Source organism: Astatotilapia calliptera, chromosome 22, assembly GCF_964374335.1.
Source record: "Astatotilapia calliptera chromosome 22, fAstCal68.1, whole genome shotgun sequence".
Taxonomy (NCBI): Eukaryota; Metazoa; Chordata; class Actinopteri; order Cichliformes; family Cichlidae; genus Astatotilapia; species Astatotilapia calliptera.
The window spans coordinates 9,435,236-9,451,863 of record NC_137442.1 but is presented as its reverse complement, the minus strand read 5'-3'; the positions used below and the strand labels follow the sequence as shown (position 1 = coordinate 9,451,863).

The 16,628-nt window shown below is 40.9% G+C and overlaps 1 long non-coding RNA gene and 3 other non-coding genes across 9 annotated transcripts; all 4 read right to left on the bottom strand.

Moving 5' to 3' along the window:
- Positions 1-2,036: 2,036 nt before the first annotated feature.
- On the bottom strand, positions 2,037-4,891 carry LOC145423443 (uncharacterized). 6 transcript variants are annotated; one of them, XR_013904487.1, is made up of 8 exons: positions 4,738-4,891; positions 3,938-4,332; positions 3,762-3,850; positions 3,163-3,262; positions 2,993-3,046; positions 2,829-2,878; positions 2,449-2,535; positions 2,037-2,337 (listed from the first exon to the last, which is right to left on the bottom strand). It is a non-coding gene; the product is annotated as an uncharacterized LOC145423443 (long non-coding RNA). The 6 variants fall into 6 exon arrangements; XR_013904484.1 differs by lacking the exon at positions 2,993-3,046 and having other exon boundaries at positions 4,738-4,890; XR_013904488.1 differs by lacking the exon at positions 3,938-4,332 and having other exon boundaries at positions 4,738-4,859.
- On the bottom strand, positions 2,976-3,109 carry LOC113015452 (small nucleolar RNA SNORA9). The gene has a single exon (XR_003271122.1). It is a non-coding gene; the product is annotated as a small nucleolar RNA SNORA9 (small nucleolar RNA).
- LOC113015450 (small nucleolar RNA SNORA9) lies at positions 3,589-3,723 on the bottom strand. Its single transcript, XR_003271120.1, has one exon. It is a non-coding gene; the product is annotated as a small nucleolar RNA SNORA9 (small nucleolar RNA).
- On the bottom strand, positions 4,419-4,553 carry LOC113015449 (small nucleolar RNA SNORA9). Its single transcript, XR_003271119.1, has one exon. It is a non-coding gene; the product is annotated as a small nucleolar RNA SNORA9 (small nucleolar RNA).
- Positions 4,892-16,628: the final 11,737 nt, after the last annotated feature.

The following is a 16,628-nucleotide window of genomic DNA, read 5'->3' as shown; positions in this document are numbered from 1 at the left end:
ACAGAAAACCATGCAAAACATATAATTTATTACCACCAATAATTAAATTATAGCTTAAAAATAAACCAGTTTTAAATGGAAATCTCTTGGGATACATTAAAATAGGTTTATTTACACTTTAAAAAGGTGTTGGTTCATTTCCGCCTCGTTCACAGACTAAAAATGTCTCACTGCTGTGTAAAGGCCGTTAAAAGCCATTAAACTTGTCATATCAATTTATTAGTGTTAGATAAACAGAGAAACCCAATTAGATCACGGTCACGCTTTAAAGTCAAACAGGTCTTTAACCTTTAGTGCCTACATGTAGTGCAATGGCGCCCTCACGTGGATGTAATGCAGAATTAAACATTTAGGCAGAATTAGTTGTTTTGGGACAAACCTCCACAGCTGCTAATCCCACTACACAAAGCATCTACACAAAACATTTTGCAGAGGGCATCAGCAGCCATGACAGTTTGTCTTCAAATAACAACTGTAATCCCCACGTTTTAACTTTTTATCTTGAAATAGTACTTTTTTCAATATTTTTTTTCTTAATGTGTCCCTAATACTCCATCATACCCCTCAGCATCCTACTAGATACACCTCTGGTATTAGTTTCAAAATCCTGTCACCTTGTTAACACAGTCACGACTTTATCAGAAAACTGAGATTTGAAGTCTACAAGATTTTCAATAGATGTACCTACGGTATCAAATCAACTCCAATCGTTCTCCAGTTATCGCATTCACAAACTGTCCCTTCACCCAGGCCAGCACGGTGTTGACAATACCCCACAAGCCATTTATGGCTGGAGGGTATCAAAAAGAGGCTGAATATGAAACTGCCAGGCAGGCGAGGAAAGGGAAGACCACAGAGAAGATTTAATAGATGTATTGAAGGAGGACATGTTGGTGTGACAGAGGAAAGATCTGGCCTGCCTGGCCTGCATTTGTATAGCGCTTTTCTAGTCCCTAAGGACCCCAAAGCGCTTCACACTACATTCAGTGATTCACCCATTCACACACTGATGATGGCAGCTACATTGTAGCCACAGCTGCCCTGGGGCGCACTGACAGAGGTGAGGCTGCCGGACACTGGCGCCACCGGGCCCTCTGGCCACCACCAGTATGATAGATCTGCTGTGGCCACCTCTAAAGGGAGCAGCCAGAAGAAGACAAGCTGGTTACCCATCACAGATTCAATCAGTAGACAGATAAATGTGCATTTAACAAATTCTGCAGAGAAGAGAGACCTCTGTTTAATAATCCGTATTTCACTGTTTTACATCTTAGTGCCGTTTTGGTTACTGTATTGTTCTGTCTCTGTAATATTTTGTGTTTAAATCCTTTTTTTTTTTGCTGGTTTTTAGTCTGTTTGGGTTTTCTGTCCAAAGCAGGAGCGGGGAACTCCAGGTCTCAAGGTGTCCTACAGGTTTCAAATGTGTCCTTAATTCAACACAGATCATTTAAATAGTTAAGTTACCTCCTCAACCTGTCTTGAAGTGCTCCCGAGGCCTGGTAATGAACTAACCATTTGAATCAGGTGTGTTGACCCAGGGTGAGATCTAAAACCTGCAGGACACAGGACCTTCAGGCCTGGAGTTCTCCACCCAGCTCTAAGGGGATGGGGTTTTGGGCGGGATAACAGGAGCAGAGAAGCTGCAGAGGCGTGTGAGACTGCAACTCTGCTTCCGGGTCCCAACTCTAGATAGTCACGTTTTGGAGGGTTAATAAATTTGGCCAGATTTCTAGAAATGAGAGCAGAGCAAAATCCAAAGTAGGATGGATGCCGTCTCTCCTAACAAGACCAGGTTTCCTCCAGAAAGTTTCCCAATTATCTATAAAGCCCACATCAGTTTTTTGGACACCACTCAGACAGCCAGCAATTTATGGAGAACAAGCAGCTAAACATGTCACTCCAGGTCTAATGTGTCATTACTGACGATGTGAATTACAATTTTACTGAATTTACATTTAGCCTTAGCCAGCAGTTTTAACTTTTTCCCAACGTCACCTCCTCCAGCTCCTCGAAGGAATAAGATAAATAAAACAAAATCCATTTTCATGATTTTATTTTAATGTTTCTCTAGTATTCATTTCAATTGGTTGAACACTTTCATGTGTTTAAACGTAGAACAGATTATAATCGATTTATCTCTGTGCAAATACATTTTTCTAGTTTCTTTAGTGTCACAGATTCTTTCAACATTTAACCACAAAATCTGCAAGTCAACTTAACCAACAAGTGCTTCAAATGACAGTCAACCTGTACATTACTAAAGCAGTGCAATAAAAAATATTTTAATATTTATTTATTTTGCTTGATCAACTGGTTCTCCGGCTCTCTGGATGAAATCTGCAGAGAACAAATTTAAGAAGAAGAAGAAAAAAAAAAGACAGTTTAGTAAAATGGTTTTAAAAAATAAAAATAAAAAGATGTCAGATATTCATGGATTCATTTTCTCACCTGTGAGGCCAGACTCTTAAATCTCTGGCGCTTTGAGCAACAACAACCATCTGCACTGGAGAGCTTTTCTCTGGAAGCACTGCCATGCTAGAAAAGACGAGAAGCACAGGTTTCACTTACAGAACTGTTTATGTGCAAACAGAGACATCACCCAACGTCTAAATGCTGAAACATGGCGCATTTAACAGAAATATCTTACTGATGTTAAACACGTAATTCTTTTTGTAAACACAGGATTTAGTGGTAGGTAATGAGTGAGGCCTCTGTGAGAGGACCTTAAAACAATTCGCACTTCTGGATTTAATGAAAGAGCCTTTGTGTTAGTCCAGAACTGCTGCTATGACACTTATTACAGTTAAGAGATGTCCAGGTGAACATACCACTTGGCGTCTATTGAGACATCAACAGCAGACACATGCTGTGGTTTCTCCTGTGCAGAAAATAGAAAAACAGGTTCAGTAAAGAAGCTAAAATACAACGCTCGAGTGTTACAACAAGCCTTCAGCTTCAATTTAAACAGAGTAAAATAATGTTGGAGGTTTACCTACAACCCTGCAGCGAACAGTCAAAGCAGGGCCTCAAACAGCCTCACATTACTCTAGCAGACACAAGAGGAAAGGACAGAGCCACTGCAGGCTGAGCCTCGCTGGAAAGTCTGCACACCACCTACACATTCACGTCATGTGTGACGGAAGATGGCGATGGAGAGATTACCTTATTTGCAACTCGTGGTCCACGCGGTTGGAACTGAAGATGGCAGCTGCCCATCTTCATGTGCTACTCTTTATGAGTCATTCCTGAAGAAGCCAGCCGCCTGTGTAAACACAGAGAAAGATAAATGTGAGGTTTACGTGGTTTGAGATCCATTTCAAATATTAGCATCTGTAAACTTCAGCAAGGAATTTTGCCTGAAATGTTACCTAACTTTACTTCTGACAGTATTTTTGAACTTTTTAGAAATACTGAAGGTTTCAGATTCATCAGGACCAAAAGTCTCTTTGCAGAAGGTTTAACATCTTTTCACACCTTGAAGCTGCTTCTGTCTTTTACGCCGTCTGTGTGTGGACATTAGTAATGCACAGAAATAAGGAATGCCTGCTTTGTAACTGATAAATCACTTAAAACAAAACAACCTGTCCACTTTGTCAGAGGTTTACCTACAACCCTGCAGCGAGTGGTCACAGCAGGGCCTCAAACAGCCTCACATTTCTCTAGCAGACACAACAGGAAAGGACAGAGCCACCGCAGGCTGAGCCTCGCTGGAAAGGTCTGCAAACCAACTACAAGAGGGAAGATTATGATGAAGAAATTACCATGGTCACATCTCGTGACCCATATGCCATCGACGGCAGCGGCCAGTCTTCGTGCACTGCCCCTGTGGATTAATGCAGAATCCAGCTACCTGAATAAACACAAATGTACAGAGACAACTATTTGATACACTGAAAACCAAAATGGCTAAAATCACTCACTTTAAAATCTGTTTTACTTTGTAATGGGTCTGTGAGCGCGAGGAGGGAGAAAAAGGCGAGTGGAAAGGTACGAGTTGTCATCAAGGAAAAACGGGAGCTGGAAGCATGTAAATATAATAATAACCACTGCAGCCAAGAAGAGAGCCTGACGAGCCCAGTTGTAAGTAAGCTATTAAGACTCGACTGTACTCCGTACTCCGTGTTCGTGTTTTCCTCCGAAAACAATAAGTTCCGTTGGGGCAGCCTTTCAACGCCTCTCTCTGTCTCTGGCAAGAAACGTTGGGGCATGCATTCTGTATTCTGCAATGGAATACATTTTAAAAGTAACCTTCCCAACACTACCCATATGCCATCAACGGCAGCGGCCAGCCTTCGTGCACTGCCCCTGTGGATTAATGCAGAATCCAGCTACCTGAATAAACACAAATGTACAGAGACAACTATTTGATACACTGAAAACCAAAATGACTAAAATCACTCACTTTAAAATCTGTTTTACTTTGTCTGAGGTTTACCTATAACCCTGCCATGATGGGTCACAGCAGGGCCTCAAACAGCCTCACATTTCTCTAGCAGACACAACAGGAAAGGACAGAGCCACCGCAGGCTGAGCCTCGCTGGAAAGGTCTGCAGGATTTTCACAACACCGTAAAATGTTTTCAGCCTGTGGGCCCGAAGTAAGAAACACCGGCTGTTGTTAAACTCAGTCTGCCATGTGTGTGAAGCAGCCAGTTTGAAGAAACGAAAAAGAAACGCGGCGTGTAAAACTTTAAAACGCGACTAATGTAAAAAATAAGTAAATTGTAACGTAACCTACCCGCTTCAAAGTCATAACTTGGTGTGTGAAAGCTGAAACACTTCATATTTCAGGTTGGATGGTAGCAGATTAATCAAACGCACCGCCATGTTCGTCCACTGAATTCAACTGGAGACTGTGCGGATGTGACGTAGGTTTAGCATGTGCACGGGGTTTCCCAGCAGGGGGCAGTAAAACACCAAAGATGGCTACCGAATGTTGGTTTGATTTTTTTTCCCTTTGTAAATTTTTTAAACATAAATACATAGAAAAATACATACACGCATAGATAAATAAAGCTAAACGGTTAAGAATGTAAAACTGTGACAAAATAATAATAGACACAATAAATGAAAATAAGTTAAAATCTGTTTAAAGGATAGGGGTTTTCTATTGGTTACCAGTTTCAGTGACTTACTCAGGATGCTAAACTTGTTCATCCACTGATTTATACATGATCAGTTTTGAAGTACTTACTTTATGTGTAAGCAAGCCTCCCTAATAACAATAAAGGCTTGACAACACTTTTCACACAGATTGTTGCACTTGTTAGGTGAAAAAAGGAATTTTTAAGCAATCTTATCAGAATCAGCATGCTTTATTAATCCCTAAGGATATTATGTGGGTTACAGTTATCACATTCTCAAACAAAAGATACATTCCAGTTCTTAAAGCAGAGAAAAAAGCGTGGTGGTGGTGAGGAAAGAAGCTGTAGTTGGTTGGCAGGGTTGGCAGCAGACCACTGAAGACAGATAGGCAACTACTGTAATTTTGATGGTAGTCTGTGACACAGGACCAACACACACACGGGTTATGCTTAGTGTCTTTTTATTTTGAAAATAATCTTTTGGCACCCGACTCGGACTCAGCCACTCCGTCTCTCTGCCAGCATCATCTGCTCCAGCTCACTGTGGGCACACAAAAAGACATAAACACAGTCCCATACACCTGTTGCCTCCCCACCTCCGTGCCGCCCAGAGAGCTCACTGTGTCACCCTTCCTCTGCAGCAGGCCAGCAAACCACGCCCCCGCCACAGAGTCATTTGACGATGGCCTTTGGCTCAGGTCACTTTGCTGTTCAGAAATGGATCAATGAACTGATCATCATTGGGACAGTTGACTTCGAGCAGATAATATCCTTAACACATATCCATTTGTTTTGCAGTTTTCAAATAAGGTTATGTTTAAAAACTAGATGCAAAAGCTCGTCATGGTTTCAGTGTCCTTAGTAATGCTGGGTACCATGATTTCTGCAGAACACTAAAGTACTGTGACAGGAATAATTAGACTGATGTTATACTGCAATAGCTTAATGGCAATATGGGTGGTTAAGATTTACATTACCAAATTGTAAGAATGTTTGTAAATTAAAGTATATCAGCAGAATTCACCTAAGGGGGCATATTGGCTTGGGTTGGCCTGGATCTCTGAGGTTCCTGTTGGTTGGTAAGTGCGCAAAGGAATTTTAGTGTACAGTCTGTGGGAAAACATCACCAACACTGAAGTTAAATAGAGAAAAAAAAAATTCTTAAGAAGAATTTACCAAAACCAATACATATTAAGCAAATCATAATATATTAAAATCTTGGGCTTAATAAATCTGTTTTTCACAAGCCAGAAACACTAAACTACTGTTAATTATTTTTAGAATCACCACATTGTGGGATCACACCAAAGCAAATACATGCAGGTTTAAGGAAAGTGCTTTAAAAATATTTCATTTTCCTTGGACTGAGCTGTTGTGCTCTTCTAATAAAATTTTAATTAGCAGTAGTTTCTCTAATGGATGCTACATAATACTTTACTGAATAGAATCTTACCCATAAAAGAAAAACATTTTGAAAAGTGCTTTTTATCTACCAGCATGGACTATTTCTACGTAGGAGGGCTTTTATAACCCAGTGGACAGCCGTTGGTGGTGGGTGTTGGCAGCTCTGGAGCGTCCATGAGGAGATCTCTTGTGGTCGATGACTCATATTGCATGGCGGTACAACAATGTGAGCTACAGACGAGCAACCGTCTGCCCGGGCCTGCACCATCAGCAGACGTCCGAAAAGAATTTCAGCTTTGTTTGCCTGCAGTGACGCTCGCTCAGCTGACACGGCCTACATACAGATGAAGGCCTAAAAGGGACAAAACACAGGTTAATATTTTTGGCAAGATGCTGAGACTTAAAGAAAAACTGATAGATTTTTAAAACCTACATAAACTGTAAACAATAAACCAAATATATAATAATCCTATTTCAGCCTTTAATTCCAAAAGTGTTTTGTTTCATGAGGAGATCTACCCGAAACAGCTTTAAACAGTTTCGATCAGAGAGACGTTGAAATTGAGATGATTTTATTTCAGCCTCTAGTCAAAAATGACCAAAAATAAGAAAATTCTATATTCTAATGTTAGCTTTCCTTTCATATCAGTTATTAGATCATAAAAAAGAGGAAAGTAGTCCATGCTGGTGTCATGTGCTCAGGTCTTTTACATGGAACTTTGGGATTTTACAAAACAATATCGAAAACTTGCGTGTTGCCACCAAGTTTTTTTTTTTCAACATTTAAATGAAAAAGAAAATCAACTAAATTATGTCTTAGCTGTTTTATATAAACAATGTATTAAAAATGATTTAGCTTTATTTATCCAGGAAGAAGGACACAATAGTGTCCCAGATCTTCAGAAGAAAACTAATTTCTGGGTGAGTGCAGGCGGCAGCTGTGCTGTGTTGATTGGTTGTGGCTGCGTCTGATGAACATGCTGACCCAGTGTATCCCAGATATGTTCAATAGGAGACATACTGGCACTGAATGTGAGTCAGGAAAGCTGCAGCAACAGCTCAGCTGCACAAACCCAGCTTCAGTCGGCTTCAGCTAGTGTCTGTATCAGTCAGTGAGTATGGTGCCACTAATGGCACCGCTGTGCAAACACTGTGTTGTTTTGTTTGTTCTTTGGATGTGTGTGTACTGAGACACCCGACTTGAGATTGCAGTAAATTAAACTAATTTTGTGCGAGTGAGTTGATTTGAGTTTGATAAAACAAATTATCATCTCACCAATGATTTAAAGTAATCACAGAAAAGACATTTGGGGCTCTCCTCAGCTCTTCCCAGGAGGGTGGCACGGTTGTCCTCCTGGTGGTTCTCCTCGGGTCCTCGTATTCTGGGGCCTCTGGATGTCTGGGGCCTGGATCTCCTCCATACCTGCTTCATACCCTGGGGGATGGGGCTATGGCTCCCCACACTCCCTAGCAGATCATTACATGGAGAAACCTTTTGAATACAAGCGTGCCGATCCACACAGGTGTACACACAGGTTTTCACAGACACAAACTATACCTTTCTTGGCTGCTACCTCGGAGCACACTTTGTGCTGTCGATCTTGCGTGCTGCACAATAACATGTAATATTTAGTATCTACTGTTAACTAGTTTATTGTGATGATGTTGTATTTATTATGTTGCTCTGTTTTGTTTGTTTTCTCATCTGTTTTTTCTTATCCCCATACAGGTGATCCAGGTGTTTTGTTTGTGTTTCTTTCTTTTTTTTCTCTCTCTTCCCCCCTTTCTCACCATCTCGTCTCCCCTCTATTTTTCTTTCTCTCCCTCTCTTTCTTTCATTCTTTCTCCCTGTCCTATCCCCCAGTCATGTCTGTCCCGTCTGTAACAACTGGAAAATCAAATCAAATAAATACATAATTATAATAAAGGTCAATCAAATGGACCAATATGGCAAGGCCATGATGATCCAGTTGGTAAAGTAAATCCACTTGGCATCTTTCTGGGCCTTCAGACAACAGTTCTGATGGCTAAAGATCCAAACAGGACAGGCAAAAAATAAAAAGATACCAACATGAAATTATTCTAATGTCCCGTTTGAAGTTTGTGTGTTACTTCCAATTCTGCCCCCAGGAAACGTACACTGAATAAAAATTAAGAAGGACTTATTTTCATATTTTTCAGTTTTTCAAAGTTTTCAACGTAAGTGTCAAAAATAATTTTATTAAACAAATTTTGAGCTCTTAACCACATCTACAGCTGCGCTTCACTTCCACTGCAGCTCTTTACAAGAACGTTTTTTTCAGCTGAGTGTGAGGATGCAAACGCACAAAAAAAGTCATAGTGGACGTTAGCTGGTCTTTACACTGCTAGATCCTGAACACAAAGTCTTTGTAATGTTGGATAGCACATGTAACAGCATAGTGTGTTACCCGCCAGTGGTTGGATACACACTCTACCCAGGGAGCACCTGTATCTAAACCACACCCAGCATTGTGAAGCCATCTGCATCAGATTATTTCCTGCTTTGTGTGTTGCAACTATACAAAAAACTTATTCTCTCAAAATGATCTGAGATCATGTGTGAAGAAGGCTTATAAACAAGAAAAACTTCCAAAACACAGGCAGTATTGTATTCCCCAATTTAAAAGCATGACATTAATACCTTTATCATCTTATAATGACGCCACTAAATTGTTATTTATGGCAGCTGTAGAGCATTTTGTTTCATTGGAGGGGTTACAGAGGCCACTTCCCAGAGGGACCAAGCACAGTTCACTTAAAAGAGGAGCTCCGATAGTCCTCGATGCCTCCACACAGAAGCTGAGTCATTACATTCATACAATTGAGGCTTCTTTGTTATGTGAACTCTTAAAGGCGCCCCTTGGTCCTTACTGCATGAGTGAACCCAGTCTCAAAAGATTTCCACTACAGCACTGTGGGTTGCTTTAGACCAGAGGTGGGTAATTAATTTTCCCAGGGGGCCACATGAGAAACTGGGACTGTTCTGGAGGACCGCACCAATAAACTTACAAAGAGATAAAATTAATACTGAGCATAATTGAGTTTAGCGTACCCACCCACAAAAAATGTCCTGTAAGTTTGCAAAGTTAATTGTCGTGGGTAATAAAAAGCTTTATTATACTGAATAGAAAGAAACAGGAACTTAATCAAGTTAAATGGCTGGAGAGAGGTTAGATAGCAAAATTAAATTTCTGGCGTCACAGAAACCACTTCATTGCCAAACCTGAAGTGTAATCCCGCTAAAGGCCTTTTGGCGAGCAGGCACAGCAGCGAATACTGCTCCACATGATGTCACCGCCTCTGATTTGTTTCAAGGTGACGCTCTGAGGCTCAGCACTAACTGAGAGAGTAACACGTAACAACTCCACCCTAAGAGCCTTTTCTCAGAATCACTTTGAGGTCACATAATTTACTTTAAATCCAGCTGCCAAGTGCATTCACATCACCCATTTATGTATATTTATATAAATGCAGTATGCAAAAAGGGAGCTGCAGGATTTGTTTGACTTAAGTGAGACTTATGTAATGTGCATTAGACCATATTGGGTCGGGATGTGAATAACGCCTTTGTGTAAGTCAGCTGACCAATGAAGGGACTGCTGAAGCTAACGATTAACTGACCCATAACTACTATTTTGATTATTGTTTAACCACAAGAGCTATAAATTTGAGAGAGCTGTGACAGAACTGATCAGATGTTAAAACCATGTTAAGTTTACATATAAATCTAAAAAGCCTCATAAGTTATTGATGCACATTTTAAATCCTATTACAACAAGTTTACCAATCTAACAATCTGCAATGTCTGTCTCCATTTTTACCCCGCGGACTTTAATCTTTACTGGCTTCTGTTTTCGTGTTGGGGCACATTCTTGTGGCCCTTCTCAGTTCGGCCTGATCTGCATGCTACATCAATGATGGAAAACAAGGAGAGCTGAGGTGCAGCTGAGGCTCCAGCTGGTTCCTCCCCCTGTACAGGAGCTCCCAGCTACTCTTATGAAACAGCGCCGTAATTTGCAGGACTGCGGTTTGGGAATAATTGAGGTTTGACGCAGAGTTTTTTTTTAGTGAACACATAATCCTTTCCACCTGATCCCTCCCCTCTGAAAAGAGGTGAAAGCCTCCAAGACGCTAGGTTGAGAAACATGGAAACCCAGCAGAGTTAAATGGTTTAAGTCGGCACCTGTTTTTCTGTCTAACTCGACTGAAATTTGACAAACATCACATATGAACCCCAGGAGGATAAGGAAGAGTGCATCCGGTCCATTTACGCCCGTGGTTATAATTCAGGAGCTGGATCACACACACTAAGAAGTTTTCCAGTGCACGATATTCTCACTGTGCATGTGAGTCAGGCTCTTAACACCACACAGTGCTCAAGGCAGGATGTTCCCTCGCTGTCCCACTGAGTCAGCTTTTTCTCATCACCCACCCGCCTCCTGTGTGGCACCATATCTCCACCTCTGCACCACTAATCCATGCCCTCTCCCAACACCTAGCCAGCTTTTTCCCCGGTTCTCTTTCTATCAATGGCACTACCATGGAAAGCTTAAACCCCGGTTATTTAAAGAGGCCAGATCCTCCGCTAATAGCCTTATCACATCACATACACTCCTGACTTCATGACTATGCAGATACTCGTTGCCAGCATGGGTTTGGGAAAATGTGCATCATGAGTTAGTGAAGTGCAGTCAGTATCCTTTTCTAGAAGTCAAGAAGGATGCTTAAATGATTCTTATTTTAATCTAAAAAAGTGTTGAGATTGTATTCAGTCTGGAGCAACATTATTCAGCTTATGCACGCTGCCTTTGGTGCATTTCACAACCTGCAGTGTTGAGAAAGAAAAAAAATGTTACTCATTAGTGTTTCCAGTCCAAGTGGATCAAAATGTTTTGTTCTTAAGACTTCAAAACAAGAACGCATTGCACATGAAAAAGGATTTCCCCAAGGTAAAGCAATAGGATTAGTGATAAGAGCATTTTTATGATAAGCAACACTGCCTGCTCAGAAATGTTTCACAATGGGAGGTGACGATTGTTTTGTTGTCACCGTTTATAGCAATCCTGTACGGCCCCGTGCAACTACAAGCCAATAAAAATACCAGAGTCACATCAGGTATTAGAATGAGTGCCACGGTTGTTTTCTTCCACGTTTCTGCATTTATGGTTTCTTGTGCTGTCACATGCGGTGAACATGCAGGGCAATGCTGACAGAAGAGTGACTGATATGTCTGAGCGTGTGGAAAAATCCTCAGGTCACAGCAGGGCTTTAGCCACACGCGGTCGACACACTTAATCTGATCCATCCTGAGTTCTCACACTCGGGCCTGGATGATGGAAAAACACACAATCAAACCTGAAAAAAAAAACCAGTGTTTCCGTTTAAACATAAATAATCAACATTGCACAGCAAACAAGCAGATCCAATTTCCTTTCAGAAGGAGCTCTAAAACAGAAAAAGAACACAATAATATTACCACGGAAAGCTTAAACCCTGGTTATTTATTAAAGAGAAATTATTTATACAACTTTAATAACACTTTAATTTATGGTCATTGCTTATGTGCAGCCTGAGTTTGGCCACAGACTGAATGAACAATGCAGGCTACGGGGTTGGTGAAGGACAAATTGTACCTGCTTCCCAAAATGCCTCACTAAGTAGAAAAGCACAAATGGAAATTTTTTTTCTTTTCTACTTTTATGGTCTTAACAGTAACTGTTAGGGAGCTGCTCTTCTGTCACTCTGTTGATCATCTTTGGGTTTCAGTGGGGGATACACTCGCAGATTACCACATCTCGATTTCAGCCACATGCTTCTTGAGAAATTCTTTTGCACACTTTTGCAAATTGGAGCTGATCAAAATGTTCGTTGCCCCTGATTGAGTAACTTTGGAGTTTTTAAGTGTTTTCTGTTTGTTTTTACTGCTTTTTCAGTGCTTTAGTCCCACATTTTTGACTATTGTTAGATGTCATGTTTGCATTTCTTTATTATTCTACTAAATCATCAGTCTTAGTTCTGGGGCTCTTTAAGCCCGTAACCAACATTAAAATGTAATTGGAATCTCTCTGTGATGTGATTATATGAGACATTTCCAAAAAACTGTCAGTAACTCTACTTTTGAAATATACAATGACCAAATTTGGCACAAAAAAAGCACCAGCAACTTTTTAATTATATAATTAAAAGCAACAAATTGTTATAGTGTCGTGTCTTCAGTGCCTTCAGAATCAATTTTGGAATCAATCTGGTACCAAAGTATTACTTTTTGTGACATCTTGATTAAGTACAGCTGATATAATAATTTTTATATGATTTGTTTTGTCACAAACAACAGCCTCGTGATGTTGTGGTGGTCTCAAACCTGGGAAAATGGAAGATTTTGTATCAGGAAGACCATCCGACACAAAGTCTACTGTATGTGAAATCCGACATGCAGAACAATTCGCTGTTTAAATCTTTGGGAAATGAAAGTAACTGAATCTGTCTTGTTTTTTCATATTAAATAAAATGTAATGAATTAAATGTAATTTAATTTGATAATTTATTTAAGCTATTTTGCTATAGATTCTGAGTCACTTTTGGCTGCTGTAATGAAGGACTTTGGCTACGTTTGTGTAATAAATACACTTCTTCTTCTCTTCTCATTCACTGGCCTTTGCAAATAAAACCAGTGAGGGGTTCAATAGGAGCCTTGTCAGCACTGGTGCCTAATAAATCTCAGTATTTTCCTTATCTGGAGCCAGATCTGAAAAGGAAACTATTCCTAGTCTTGAGTCAAACTCACAGACTGGAGGTAAAAGGTGGACATAGCCACAGTAATCTTCCAGAGGCAAATGGATGCTCATATGGTACTAACTCATAACCTTCAGCTTCTACTTTATTGTCTGTTTTGCTGTAAATGGGACCATAAATTTAAAAATGAATATCATGCTCTGTTAAAGAAAACTTTAAACTGGGAACTTACACTGAAAAGTATTAGAGAAATGCATTGTTTCAATAATAAATCATGTGAACTGCAGAGCACTGTAGGACTTTTTCATCTGTCAGAGGATCTGCCCCCTGTTCGCCATATGAAGGAGTGCAGGTCAAAGACACTGGATTCACTATGTCTGTTGTTCTTTTCACTGTGTTTCACTGTGCTGTTTGTGATGATCTGGCCAGAGGAAGTGACTGCTGGTTGTACTTGAAGCCTCCCTGACCCACGCGGCAGCAGCTTGGCACACATCGCAGATCCACAGCAGAGACTCATGAGCGGACCTGAAGACTGATTTGATTGCTGCAGTGACTAGCACTCCATCAGACAGGCAGTAATTGTGAAGTAGATGTGAGGAGGCAGACAGAGGCGGGGGGCAAAGCACAAGCAGCTTGACAGCAGGCCAGGTTAGAGGGAGGAAGTCCGGAACATGCTGATCTTCTGCTGCCGCTCATAATTGGTCGTCTGTTTCTCTGCTTACCTGTGGGTGTTTTCAAAAAGAAGCCACAGTGTCACTGCGCCTCCTGCCAGGAGTCCACGTATTTGGGCTTTAATGGTGCACATGTGGGAACCTTTTTTTTATCTGCACAGCAGTTCTACTGGGAAAATCAATTAACAAAGGCTAATGGAAACACGTTTTTGGGTTTTTTTCCCCTCTGATGGCTTTAATCCACTTAGATCTTTGGGAGGGTGGATGTTTTTAAGCAGTGCTCCACATGTCTGTGTGCTTCAGTGACTTTATCAGATTATAGTACTTGGTTTTCCCCTCTCTGCCTAAAGAAAAACAAATCCAGAGTACTTCACAGAAGCTTATGTGTCCACTTTTTACTGTAAATGAGGTGCAAGATACTGCTCGCTTTGCGTGAATGAAAGAGGTAAAAACCACAACAAAGTCACTGAAACATTGTGTTTCTGCCTCATTCAGCAGAACAATAAAAAAGGAGGCGTTGGCTACTGTTAACTTAGATATAAATACCACTAAGCGAAAAGAACCTAGTTTCAGACAAAGTTTTCCTAGAGACAATATTACCAAAACTGCAAGCAGCCGTAAGGGTTGATTATACTCTGTTGCGAACATCAAGGACTACAGACATAGTCAGAGAAAAGAGGTAGCCCGTCACACTCATCGTATGACCCCAATGGACTAGCAGGCGTGGAATGTATAATCCCTGCCTTATGCATGATTTAGACTCTTACGGGAAATCAATGTCGTAACTTACAACAAAACCAGAAGCTCCTCTTAACCCCACACGCAACCTTTCACGCCAATCACTCGCTTAGGTCTTGTCGACCTAATGTGTATTTACATTTCTCAGGTTACGTTGGTGTAGGGTTAAAAGGGTTTTCTGTTAGACTGTAAGTTACGACATCGATATTCAGCTGAAGTATATTTCAGGCATCATGTGCTGGCTAAATTTGTCCCTTAATTTTGCAGCTTGCACAGACCTAACCACTGAAACAGGTCCATGCCTTTGACATTTGTTTCTATCTTTAGCACGACTTCAGAGTACATGCAGAGGGAGCAAGAAGGCAATTAGTTTGCAAGGGGTCTTTTATTTTGAAAACTGACCACTGTGCCACACAGACCCCATATTCACCAACTGATAATGAGAAATTTACGTTACAATGTTAACTTGTCCAGCACCTGAAATTTCACCCAGGCACAATGGAGTCCCTAGCAAACCCTAGTGGATGTGGAAAGTATAATCACAAGTTTAAGTGTTGGATAAATAAATGTGTAATGCTATAGGATTACGTGAAAATGGCCTCACTCACACAGGCCAAGAGACTAAATCCACAACCATGTGGGAAAATTGTTCTCCCCAACCAGTTGGCAAGTGGTTGCTGGTGTTTGTGGCCTGTGTGACTGTGTTAAAGCCACAGTCACACAGGCCACAAACACCAGCAACGATGGTCAGTGACCCAGCACTTGTATCACTGGTCATGGCAGAAAAATTTGTATTTCTGTGGGCTTTTAGTCTGATGTTAAAAAACTAGCGCAGTGCTAAACAGGAGTAACACTTGAAATTTAAGCCTAAATCATGGCGGCATTGCCATGGCATAGAAACAGTCAAGCTTTATTAATGTGTTTTATGGTGGTTGTTAATCTGTGTTTTAGACTTTTTTTTGCTGTGTAGATAGTTTATGGCAAGACTCTAAAAAGTAGGAATAAAGTAGCTTTTACAGTAGTTTAATTTGAGTTTTTATTCAATAGAATAGAATAGAATAGAATAAACCTTTATTATCCCACGGATGAGAAATTTCGTTGTTACAGAGTGTTACGTCCCTCTGCAGCTTTTAATCGTCTCAGTGTTTTCAGCTGGTGCTAATTGGCCACACCTAGTCAGGTGTGGATAAAAGCATACCTGAGGCACGCTTTCCGGCAGTGCACTAGTCTTTGCCTTGGTGGCACCAGCCATTTTAGCCAACCTGGTTTTCCATTTTAGGATGAAACCTCTTCTCACCCACACTCTGTTATTCATCTCCTTTTTTTTAATGTTGCGGCCTTTGAGCCGGGTCGTAACATAAGTGGTGGCTCGTCCGGGATATTTGGACATTTTAGTGGAGACTGAATGTCAGTTTGTTTTGCTTTTAAGTGGGTGAGTGATGGTGGTCACTGTAATTGTGCAAACTCCCTTTAGTAAGTGTGTTTCAGCTGGGTGGCTGTGCTGCCCTTCCATCGAAGCACTTGTTTGTTGTTTTGCTTTATTGTTTTAGTTTATTGTTTTTGGTGGCTATCCTGGGTGGGGGTACGCTTCAGAGTTTGGTAGGAGACTATATCTCTGGTCTGCTGCCTGCTCTCGAGTTCGCGTTTAAAGTTGCCTCGAGCCTGGTACACCACTGAAGACTAGGGTAGGAAAAGTAAGGGTTTTGTTGTTTTTAGTGTTTTAGGCTGGGAGTTGCACATAGTAAATCAGTGGCACCAAACTTGGTAGGAGGTTTGAGACCATTCTTGATTATGGTCTGTAGCTGAGGCAGGTAGGCTGTTTTTAAGTTGGCATTGTGTGCACACCCTGTGTGTGCATATGTCAGTGTGGATGGATGCTAATGAGATCCTTGTGAGGTGAGTGTTTTGTGCTGTGACCTTTAGTGTTGTGGGGAATATGGCTATTTTGTTGGATCACTTTTGTGAGTGTTGTTGGCCAG